This window comes from Corythoichthys intestinalis, chromosome 15, assembly GCF_030265065.1.
Source record: "Corythoichthys intestinalis isolate RoL2023-P3 chromosome 15, ASM3026506v1, whole genome shotgun sequence".
Taxonomy (NCBI): domain Eukaryota; kingdom Metazoa; phylum Chordata; class Actinopteri; order Syngnathiformes; family Syngnathidae; genus Corythoichthys; species Corythoichthys intestinalis.
Window position 1 is genome coordinate 7,528,079 of NC_080409.1, and position 12,901 is coordinate 7,540,979.

Here is a 12,901-nt window from a genome sequence, read left to right on the forward strand (position 1 = left end):
CTCTAGTGTGCCGGACGTTTTTTGCATGCTGTACCTGAACGCACCACGTGGCTGACTTGATCGGGTGAGAGAGGGACTTTTTCACTTCAGTAGGCCTGTTGTGTTGCACAAGTTCTGAAATAAATGATTATAAACCTAATGAAGCTGGCGATTTTTTGGTGAAGTCACCACAATAATAACTGTCACCGTAACTCATGATGAGTGGCGAACCGAGGTCGGAGGAGGACCGTCGAGATCCTACGGCCGTATTGTCAAACCATTTCACAGACGCGCGCACCACGCTCATATTTTTCTATCACTTCCATCTTCATTTCAATTGTAAGCCTCACCTTTTCCCATTTTTCACCACCTGCACTAACATTCTTGGAACCCATGTTGATTTCTTTCTCAAGAAAATCTGCCGTGCGCCCATCTTGTGGGAAAACAAAGAGACTGCGGCGCTGTCATAAATCGTTGTATTTCGAGCATGTCGTCGGATGTACAAACAAATGGCGAATCAAATTTTACGTCGGATGTCGAAAAGATCGTGTGTCGAAGCGATCGTATGTATCGTATGTTGAGGTAGAACTGTACAGATGAGACTCTGAATTCCTGCCTCTCCTACTTTTGCCATACTTGTTTTGATTTAAAAACTTCACACAAGGTTCTTGGATATGTAATTCAAGAAAAGTTTAGGGCAAGGGACTATTTTTGCTAGCCTAATAAAGAAATATTATATTGTACCGTCTGCAAAAGATAATTCCAACTTGGTGATGGTAATGCACACTCAGCAGGAAAATAGTGCATTATTTTCAATTAATTGTACACTACCTACCTGGATGCCACGTACTGTATGTAAGAAAAAAGTTGCCTGAGAGTTTAAGATGACGCTCACCACGCTAAATGCTGATGCTTACGAGAACGCGAATGCTAAGCTAACACTACGAGCCACCTATCCAATCATCATCATGCAACGCCATCACCACACTGCTCTATCCAGACAGCTGTCAAAATCAGACAACTCTCGTTTTATTCGGACAAATTGTAGTAATGCGCCCCTTCGATTCCTCCGAAACGGTAACAGCAGTGCAAATATGGCAAAAGTAATTAGTTAGATTACTCATTACTGAAAAAAATAACGCCTTTTGAAATGCTGTTCTACTCTAACGCCGTTATTACCAACACTGATAAACAGTGGGGCAAATAAGTATTTAGTCAACCACCAATTGTGCAAGTCCTCCTACTTGAAAAGATTAGAGAGGCCTGCAATTGTCAACATGGGTAAACCTCAACCGTGAGAAACAGACGGTGGGAAAAAAAAAACAGAAAATCACATTGTTTGATATTTAAATAATTTATTTCCAAATTAGAGTGGAAAATAAGTATTTGGTCACCTACAAACAAGCAAGATTTCTGGCTGTCAAAGAGGTCTAACTTCTTCTAACAAGGTCTAACGAGGCTCCACTCGTTACCTGTATTAATGGCACCTGTTTTAACTCATTATCGGTATAAAAGACACCTGTCCACAACCCTCAGTCAGTCACACTGCAAACTCCACTATGGCCAAGACCAAAGAGCTGTCGAAGGACACCAGAGACAAAATTGTAGACCTGCACCAGGCTGGGAAGACTGAATCTACAATAGGTAAAACGCTTGGTGTAAAGAAATCAACTGTGGGAGCAATGATTAGAAAATGGAAGACGTACAAGACCACTGATAATCTCCCTCGATCTGGGGCTCCATGCAAGATCTCACCCCGTGGCGTCAAAATGATAATAAGAACGGTGAGCAAAAATCCCAGAACCACACGGGGGGACCTAATGAATGACCGACAGAGGGACACACAGTAACAAAGGCTTCTATCAGTAACACAACGCGCCGCCAGGGACTCAAATCCTGCACTGCTAGACGTGTCCCCCTGCTGAAGAAAGTACACGTCCAGGCCTGTCTGCGGATCGCTATAGAGCATTTGGATGATCCAGAAGAGGACTGGGAGAATGTGTTATGGTCAGATGAAACCTAAATAGAACTTTTTGGTAGAAATATAGGTTCTCGTGTTTGGAGGAGAAAGAATACTGAATTGCATCCGAAGAACACCATACCCACTGTGAAGCATGGGGATGGAAACATCATGTTTTAGGGCTGTTTTTCTGCAAAGGGACCAGGATGACTGATCTGTGTAAAGGAAAGAATGAATGGGGCCATGTATCGAGAGATTTTGAGTGAAAATCTCCTTCCATCAGCAACGGCATTGAAGATGAGACGTGGCTGGGTCTTTCAGCATGACAATGATCCCAAACACACAACCAGGGCAACAAAGGAGTGGCTTCGTAAGAAACATTTCAAGGTCCTGGAGTGGCCTAGCCAGTCTCCAGATCTCAACCCCATAGAAAATCTGTGGAGGGAGTTGAAAGTCCATGTTGCCCAACGACAGCCCCAAAACATCACTGCTCTAGAGGAGATCTGCATGGAGGAATGGGCCAAAGTACCAGCAACAGTGTGTGAAAAGCTTGTGAAGAGTTACAGAAAACGTTTGGCCTCCATTATGGCCAACAAATGGTACATAACAAATTATTGAGATGAACTTTTGGTATTGTCCAAATACTTATTTTCCTCCATGATATGCAAATAAATTCTTTAAAAATCAAACAATGTGATTTTCTGTTGTTGTTTTTTTTCACATTCTGTCTCTCATGGTTGAGGTCTACCCATGTTGACAATTACAGGCCTCATTAATATTTTCAAGTGGGAGAACTTGCACAATTAGTGGTTAACTAAATACTTATTTGCCCCACTGCATTTTTCCTCTGAATGGAGTGATTCTATATTTATTTCCCTGCACTTGCTCTATACAAGTAACATTTACTGACCACAATGTTTTTTATTCATTTCTTTTAGTGTTTCTGAATGCTAAAGAGTTGCACTTTTGAACTAATTCATTTTTTTTTCAAGCTTTTTATCTGAGTTTGTTCTACATAATAAAATGTCTGAGTGAGGGCTCGTCCGAGACTGGTGATTCCATACTTTTTGCTCGGGGTTGTATATAAAACTCTGTTAACTTCCAAATTCTTATGTGTACTTAACTCAATAGCACTTCATGCCTCACTACCACAGCAATGTAGCACATCTTTTTACTTGCTGTCAATAAATTGCTTATTCTGAGAGCTGCTGCTACTTTGACGTCCTGCCACACCCTGTTGCTCTCCCTATTTCACCTGAAAGAGGATCCTTAAATAATGCATGTCAGCAATTATTAATCATGTGTGAATTATTAAAACTTTGACAGATTAAAATCTGACCACATATATTGTGCAGCCAACGTGTGTCGTCCTAATGTTGTGGTCGACACGGCAAGGACACACACGCGCATAATAGACAATTTGATGCGTAAATGCATCTCATTTCACGGTGTCCTTGAAAGCACACTTTAGATTGTTCAGTGTGCTCGATAAAGTGTATTTGCTTTGCCTCCATCGCATCTCATGAAAAATGGATGACCTCCTATTGCTTTATGCTGCCCACTCTCTGAATCGCGGGACTACATTTGGCTTAGAACCCCCTCCTCCGCGTCTTGCTCTCTACCTCTGTAGACTGTCCGTGGGTAGGTGGGGTGAATAACTTAGCACATATTTCAGCCTGACACACTTTTGCAGTAGGTGTCCCCTGGGTGCCCGGTTCATGAGCCCACACATACTGTTTTATTTAGAAGTGAGGCTTCATGTGTGTGGGCGTGCATGGAATACCCTTTGTTTTTATTTGGAATGCATCGTAGACTTTGACAGCAGACAATCACTATGCCAACACAACAGCACATTAAGATAGATATGTGTGTATTGAAAAATCGTAATTTGGGCTGGAATCATGAAACAAATAATAATAAGCTGCATACTAACTACAAAATAGACTAATAATAATACAGGGTGACACCCCCCCCCCCCCCCCCCAAAAAAAAAAAAAAAAAACAGGCCCCAAATTTGGATGGGTGTTATTTTTTATTTTTTCTCGGAATAAAAAGAGACTCTAGCTGTAACTAACAAGAGTGTAACGGTACAGTGGTACCTCTACATAGGAATTAAAATCGTTCCAGGACCTGGTTTGTAAGTGGAAATGGTCTTACAGTACAATATGTCGAGCAGGATTTTCCCATAATAATGCATTATAATTTGATTAATTCGTTCCACAGCCCAAAAACTACACTAAATCCTTATTAAATTTTGCAGGTACAATAAGTAATAGCAATTACACATACACTGCTGGCTAAAAGTACTGGCACCCCTGTAATTCTGTCAGCTAATGCTCAATTTCTCCCACAAAATGATTGCAATTACAAATGCTTTGGTAGTAATATCTTCATTTATTTTGCTTGCAATGAAAAAACACAAAAGAGAATGGGAAATAAAATTAAATCATGATAATTTTACACAATACTCCAAAAATGTGCCGGGCAAAAGTATTGGCACCCTTTGAAAGATGATGTGATGCTTCTCTAATTTGTGAAATTAACCGCACCTGTTACATACCTGTGGCACATAACAGGTGGTGGCAAGAACTAAATCACACTTGCAGCCAATTAAAATGGATTAAAGTTGACTCAACCTCTGTCCTGTGTCCTTGTGTGTACCACATTGAGCATGGGCAAAAGAAAGAAGACCAAAATACTGTCTGAGGACTTCAGAAGCAAAATTGTGAGGAAGCACAGGCAATCTCAAGGCTACAAGTCCATCTCCAAAGACCTGAATGTTCCTGTGTCTACAGTGCGCAGTGTCATCAATAAGTGTAAAGCTCATGGCACTGTGGCTAACCTCCCGGATGTGGACGGAAAAGAAAAATTGACGAGAGATTTCAATGAAAGATTGTGCAGATGGTTGATAAAGAACCTCGACTAACATCCAAACAAGTTCAAGCTGTCCTGCAGTCCGATGGTACAACAGTGTCAACCCGTACTATCCGTCGGCATCTGAATGAAAAGGGACTCTATGCTAGAATAACCAGGAAAAGCCCACTTCTGACCCAGAGACATAAAAAAAGCCAGACTGGAGTTTGCCAAAACTTACCTAAGAAAGCCAAAGACACTTTGGAAGAATGTTCTCTGGTCAGATGAGACAAAAGTAGAGCTTTCTGGGAAAAGGCATCAACAAAGTGTTTACAGGGGAAAAAATCAAGGCCTTCAAAGAAAACACGGTCGCCACAGTCAAACATGGCAGAGGTTCCCCGATTTTTTGGGGTTGCTTTGCTACCTCTGGCACTAGGCTGCTTGACTGTGTGCATGGCATTATGAAGTCTGAAGACTACCAACAAATTTTGCAGCATAATGTAGGGCTCAGTGTGAGAAAGCTGGGTCTCCCTCAGAGGTCATGGGTCTTTCAGCAGGACAATTACCCAAAACACACTTCAAAAAGCAGTAGAAAATGGTTTGAGAACAAGCACTGGAGACTCCTAAAGTGGCCAGCAATGAGTCCAGACTTGAATCCCATAGAACACCTGTGGAGAGATCTGCAAATGGCAGTTTGGAGAAGGCACCCTTCAAATCTCAGAGACTTGGAGCAGTTGGCCAAGGAAGAATGGTCTAAAATTCCAGCTGAGCATTTTAAGAATCTCAATGATGGATAACGGAAGTTGTTGTTTGCAGTTATTTCGTCTGTAGGTTGTGCTACCAAGTATTAGACTGAAGGTGCCAATACTTTTATCCGGCCCATTTTTTTGGAGTTTTGTTTAAAATGATAACGATTTAATTTTCTTCCCCATTCTCTTTTGTGTTTTTTCATTGCAAGCAAAATAAATGCAGATATTACGACTAAAGCATTTCTAATTGCAATCATTTTCTGGGAGAAACTGAGTTATTGAGAAATTGATTATCTGACAGAATTGCAGGGAAGCCAATACTTTTGGCCAGCAGTGTATACGTATCTAGTATTTCATTATACTAATGTGTACGTGTGGTCTGCTTTCCTTTGTTGCACTCGGACTTGTTTGACATCACGTCAGTGCTATTTTCTGTTAAGCTAGGTTCATACCTCAGGTCTTAATGCACAAATCCAATTTTTTGTCAAATCTGTTTTTTTGGCGTGCCAGTTCAGACTGCCTTTGTCCATTGAGACCATTCAAGTAGTAAGCATGCGCACTAATTCGCAGTCCGACACGCGCTGAGCAAGAAGACCCGCATGCGCAGAAGCATCAAAACAAAAGACTACACATGCTGGCTGTCATCCGTCATTCCAGGGAGATCATATTTTGATTTCCAAAAAGAGGACACAAATAACAGACGTAAATAATCCCCGTTTAGGTTTATATTCAAAGTTTATATGGATCAATAGCATGCACGCACTGTCTGTGCATGTCACACACACATACGGGCAGTTTGCCCCGACTCTCGGCCGTGTAAGCAATCTTGAAATATTGCTCATATAGAGCTGAGAGAAAACCGACCATTCTCAGACTTATCCTCAACCCATTTTTATTTTTTTATGACTGTTGTCAAGCCCGACCCTTCCTCAAAAGCCGTGTTCATGGCAAGCTAGGTGCTAAATCACAGCTGCAACGCTACCGTAGCACGCCGTCTCTCTCACTCTTTGATGACGTAATTGCTGCATGAATCTCGATTTGGGAGACTTGACAGTTCAGACCGCCTCCGACGTTCTGGAAAAATGTGGCCCAGATCGGATTTAAACCCAAGGGCGTAGGTTTGCATAGGGACGGTAAGGAAATAACACTACTTTTTAGGATGATCAAAGTGTCCCCACCAACTTTTAAGCAACCTTATTTGCATAATATAATGACTTCAGGTATATACGTAGGTCATGAGATTATCTACCCATATGTCGTAAGGATAGAATGGACCCTGCCATTATTAAGTGAATTATTTTCATTATGTTCAGACTTACATTTACCCCTTTTCACTTGCTGAATGTGCCAGTCAATTTTTTCCCCACAAACGCATGTTTGATTGGTTGATTACTTATACAACATGTTGACATCATGCCGCCTCCTCCGCCCCCTTCAAAGAGCAGGGATATTAGAAGTCTTTTTCAGCCTGCAACACCAACAGCCACTGTAAGTAATGTAAAAAGACATCAATGTTTTGGAGTTGGGGAACAAACCACAAATTTTGCTACTGAAAATCTGACCTGCATCAGAGTTAGCTTAACATTAAACTGTGTGAATTTGCTAACCTGAAAAACTTGAGTAAGAAGCTGCTTAGAGAGAAGTGTCTTCGTGTATGTGTTTTCTCCTTAAACTGTGAGTAATGTAGTGAACCGAGGTTTACTCACTTCTCCCCAATTGTTCATTTTTGTTTTATTTATGTGGCCTTAAAGCAGCCCAAAGGAGCTTTCATTGTCTTTTGAGTTTGGCTGTGCTTGGGGACAGCAGCAGTAGTGTTTTATCTGAAAGAAGGCTCCATTTTTATTTATTTTCGTTATTCCGTGACTAAGAAGTTTTCCAGTTCTATGTAATTACTTTCTTTAGACAGACAATGATGAGTGGTCTTGAGACAAATGTTTTTTGCAATCCTGGATAGTTAACAGATTATTAAGAAGTTTGTATATATTGTGTATGGTAATGTAATTTAAGTAATGTACACATCTGAAATTTAAATTTGCTAATAAAATCCCAGAAATTCATGTTTCAAAATGTTTCTTTATTAGTTTATGAAAACAAAGGTTTCAATCGAACGGTTTATCACCTGAACCAATACATATGAAAGTTAGCATAAGTCAATACGGACTTATTTTGCATTGATCATTTAGCCTATCAATTAATTAGGTTGATATTCGTGAGAAATGTAGCCCTGACCCTCATTCACCCAATCAATTTGGTCTTACTAATGTCCTGTCCACAGAAAAAGTATACATGCAGATTATGCTGTTATATCGTCCCTACCAATGTTGAGACCAAACCTACACCCTTGTTTAAACCACACACGAAAGTGACCCAGATCGAATTTGAAATGGTCCACTTCTATGCGGCTTGTCCCGTTCAGACCATCAAGTTAATGCCTCACTCGAGTCGGAAAAACACGAAGAAAAAAAAGAAAAAAAAACGGATTCATGCATTAAGACCTGCAGTATGAACATAGCCTTAGTTTCAAGCGTTGCTTCACGTTGGGAAGCGGGGTTGAACACCAGTTAACATTTCAAGAAGGCAGAGAAACTGTAACGGCACGGGCTCGGCGAAGTTGCAATTTGAGCCGGGTGGATTGATTCCAGAGATATTTGCAAATGTCAAATACAGAATACTGGCTGATAGTTGCCTTACCCAGAGAGGGCCCGTGATAGCGGAAGTATCAGTAAAGTCCTGCAGCCAGTGTACATCCTGATAAACTAAAGAGGCTGAACAAATTAGCATCTAATCAAATAAGAACATCAGATGATGTCATGATGAGGCAATGTCTTAATGAGGCGATGTCATGCGCTCCTTTCCTGAATATGTCCGTCTTATCTGTCCGGTATTGACTAATATAAACCAACAGTGAGAGCAGCGAGCTATTAGACAGGTGCTGCACACTCCTGTAGAGTAGAGGGAGGTATGCACTTGATAGTTGCTTGCAATCCACCATAAAGCTAGGTTTTGGAGTTTTTTTTAGCTTGTTAAGCTTATATACTGTATATGTAAAATATCACATTTTTTCATCGGGAGATTTTAATTGTAAATTTTAAAGCAAGCAATCTCGTACTTTTGCTTGAGTGTTTTTTCTTAGATACTTGTACTTTTATTTAGTTAAATTTTTGCCCAGATTCCGCACTTTTTCTTAAGTTAAAAAAAAAAAAAAAGTGAGTACTTTATCTACCACTGAGACTGTCATGTGATATTGCTTAGCCGCAATTAGATTCATGACCTCATCGCTATACATCCTTCGCTTGTATGAGATACAGAGATGGTAAACACAAATGTAATTCAGAGCGACCGGGAGGTCAGGACTTTACACTTCTCAGGTCTTCAACGGTTAATGAGGTCTGCCATTTGGAATAACACTACCATTTTTGTCCACTAGCATCGCTAAAATCAACAAAAACTGAAAGTGATTACCGCACTCTCTGGACTGTAAAGCGCACCGGCCAAATTTCACAAATTTTTTAATATAAATCCACATATACGCCGTACTTAACTATAAGCCTTAGGTGTCCATATCTTAACATTAGATATTTACACAGATGTTACACAGAAATATTTGATTGATCAAAGATATATTTATTAACCAGATGAACACACATCAACATCACCAACTCACTAACTTAAAAAAAAAAAAAAAAAAAAAAAACAGGTCATTACATTTGCAAAGATACAGAATCCACTCTAACTTGCATTCTAAACTTAAAGTGGTTGAAATCCTCTTAAAAACAGTGAAAAGCTAACGCTAAAACTTATATAGCAGCTTTGTTGTAGCATACTATGGCAATAAAATCCTCCGAATGCCAGTTGAAAACGGCTAATCAACCCTAGCATTCTCTTGTCCTAGCAAATAATGAATACCCATCCATTTAAAATTGTTCATTTGTTGCAACATATAGTATCAGATGGTGCCATATTCATTTATAAAATTCTGGGTTTTTGTGTAAGTCTTACGAGCTTCTAGCAAGCTTGATTGGTGCTAGTGTAGCAGCTGAGGGGTACTCTATGTCATGGCAAATTTGGAAAGCCATTCTTTTAAAATATGTCTAATTATCCAATATATACAGTGGGGAGAACAAGTATTTGATACACAGTCAATGGGAAAACCCATTGGCAGTGTATCAAATACTTGTTCTCCCCACTGTATATATTTTTTAACAAGAAAATATGAAGCTTGTTTGTCACATAAATTTTAAAAAATCCATAAATAAGCCGCTTCCGCTTAAAAGCCACAGTGTAAAAACGGTGAGAAAAAAAATAGCGGCTTATAGTCAGAAAAATACGGTAAGTGTTGCATTAAGGCTTTATTAAGAAGCCCAAATAACTAGAGAGCATCCCCTGCAGCATATTGTTGAAAGAAAATATTGGAGATGAGAGATTCATACAGTTTAGTGCAGTGGTTCATTCAAATTTGGAGGATAAAATATCATACATTATATTTTTCAACATTAAGCCTGCATCACATAGATTTTCAACGCATAAAATCTGACAGAAATGTTTTTTAATGCCACCGAAGTATAAATTGCCCATAGGTCTGTTGTACTTCCTCATTCCCAGTGTGGGTCAACCTTCCACTGAACAAACCAGTTTCTTCTCCTTTCGGATAGACGTAGAGCAATTGAAAGAAATTGAAAAAAGTATGTAAATTGTTAGCAAACCAGTCCAAAAACCTGGTCTAAAATGTAACTTTTCCTAGATTTAGTCAGCATAGGAAATTAGGGCCCTGCGTGTCTTAACCTTTGCCGAACCCCTGGGGTTTGATCGAGAACAACTGGTTCAGTGCATTGTGAAATTGAAAATTTAAATTGATTGTCTAGACTCAAATTCAGGGCAAGTGATTTCAAACAATCTAGCATATCTACTCATTTTACTTATTATAAATATTAAATCCTCGGGCAAATTTTACTTTTTTATTATCTTTGTTTATCCTTTTGACTGAGGCAAATATACAGTATCGATAATTCCACCAAAATGACGTATTCTGTGCTTCTTTTGAAACTTTTTTTTTGCAATTCTGTATGTTCTCCTGAGGAACATTCCTGCGTATCTGTGTGCCTGAAAGCAAGCCAAAACCAAACAGACAAAATTAGAGACTCATATCCTGCGTGCTGATGTGAGGGGTCCGATGAAATATCCTGTAGACATTCATCTTCTCCCAGCGGGCGCAGGAAACTCCGAACGTTGGGCCAGCCACTGATTAAATGCTACTAACAGAGACCATTTATCTCCTCCTGTTGAACCCACGGTGTTGTTCAAACATGCACAATTAGCCAATTCAACACAAACCGTTTATTGTGAACTAATATTGACATACAGCCAGTATAAATGCTCGTGTCACACCATAGACTTCATAATATATTGACAGGTCACGGGGCACAGGCTGATTGGGGGCTGCATTGTTGGCGTGGCCATCAAAGCTGACCGGGTGAGATCACAAGGAGCTTTTTTCGTCGAAAATTCTTGTGAATAAATGCTTAAATCCCTGAATTCTTTATAGATATGGACGTAAAACAGTCTCGATTCTTCGCTAAAGGCAAAAAAACTTGCTGTTAGCATTTATTTGACGTCAATATTGCGAAGTCTGATGCTAGTCAGTAAGCAAATGTAGCGGCCGCCTTCTGTAAACCGAGCTTTTCCGGTGAAAATTCTTGTGAACAAATGCTTGGATCCCTGAATTCTTTATAGATATAGACATAACAGTCTCGATTCTTGGTTAAAAGCAACAACAACAACAACAAAAAAAGTGCAGTTAGCATTTATTTTACGTAAATATGCTAACTATGACGCTAGTCAGTAAGCAATGAATGTTCATTCACTGCCACCCTCCCGGTTCAAACTGATTGGACGTCTACTCGTGATAAACTCAATCTAATTCACAGCAAAAGGATGAAAATAGCTTGTTTATCTGTTTATTAGTTGTTTTCTTGAATATTCTAGAATAGGGTGACCAAACGTCCTCTTTTGCCCAGACAAGTCCTACTTTCATGTAGTATCCCCGTTGTCCAGGCGGGTTTTATAAATTCATAAAAATGTCCGGTTTTTATGATTTTTCACGGGACCAATTTGAAGAGAATCCCTCTGGCCGCTGGGTGGCAGCGCCTGCCTGCAATGACATGGCTCCTAGTAGGAGGGAGGGAAGAAGTAGTTCTTCTTGTTTTTGTTGGCAGTTAACCCCTATCATTAGGCATTACCGCCATCTACTGGGTTGATGATTTGGCCACAACGCCTGCCCAGTTTTTAATTTTTTTACGATAAATACTTATATAATGGCAACTGTTGACTTCTGTCGGAGCTTTGACTGTAAAATTCCGTTTGGTGTGGCATCGTTGCACTGCCGATGATTGTGAACTTTTATAGCAAAGTTTGATTTTTGCCTCAGCTAGCTATCAGTAAGCTAAACCACGCTAGGCATTATGGGAAACGTAATTTTGAATTGCTACGTTTGGAAACATGCTGGTTGAATAGTTTGTCAGTTTATTTCGGTTATTGTTTGTGTGCAATCTAGAACATTGAGAATATCAATTGAACGGGAGTAACAATTTGTCAAGGGCAATTGTCGTGATTGTAATTTATAAGCCTACTGTGTGTATGTGTATTGACTGGACTACATTTCCATTGGTCTGCATTATATTATATATATAATATATATATATATATATATATATATATATATATATATATATATATATATATATATATATATATATATATATATATATATATATATATATATATATATATATATATATATATATATATATATGTATATATTGTTTTTGGTTTTTTTTGTCATTGTTATTTATTTTTTTCAATCTGCATTTTTCTATCCAGAGTGAGGAGGCACACTTTAAATATATTAAAGTTATATAGGCATCTTTGAGTGAACTTTGAGTAAAATTCAAGTATCTTGAGGCCGGGCTGAGTGTCCTCTTTTTTGGAAATCAAAATATGGTCACCCTATTCTAGAATGATTTCCTGACCAATGACTCGGTAATTAAGTTTGAGTTAACATGTCATTAATGTGCAAGGAGTTTGTAAAGTGTCAGCTCTAAAATAGATGAGATCAGTATGAACAACCTTTGTGTAGAACCAAAATAGTGATCAATTACATACACACACTTGCTTAACAACATGACTTAATGAAGTTTCACCTGCCAAAAACCAAATGGACCCAAATTGTACAATAATAACGACGTGAGTAATTCATGCTGAGGTACAGTAATTATCCAGTAAAACACAACTAAAAACAACTATTTATTCATTTCCCGGCCATATTTCTCCTTCTGATCAAGCATACATATGCAAAATTGAATAC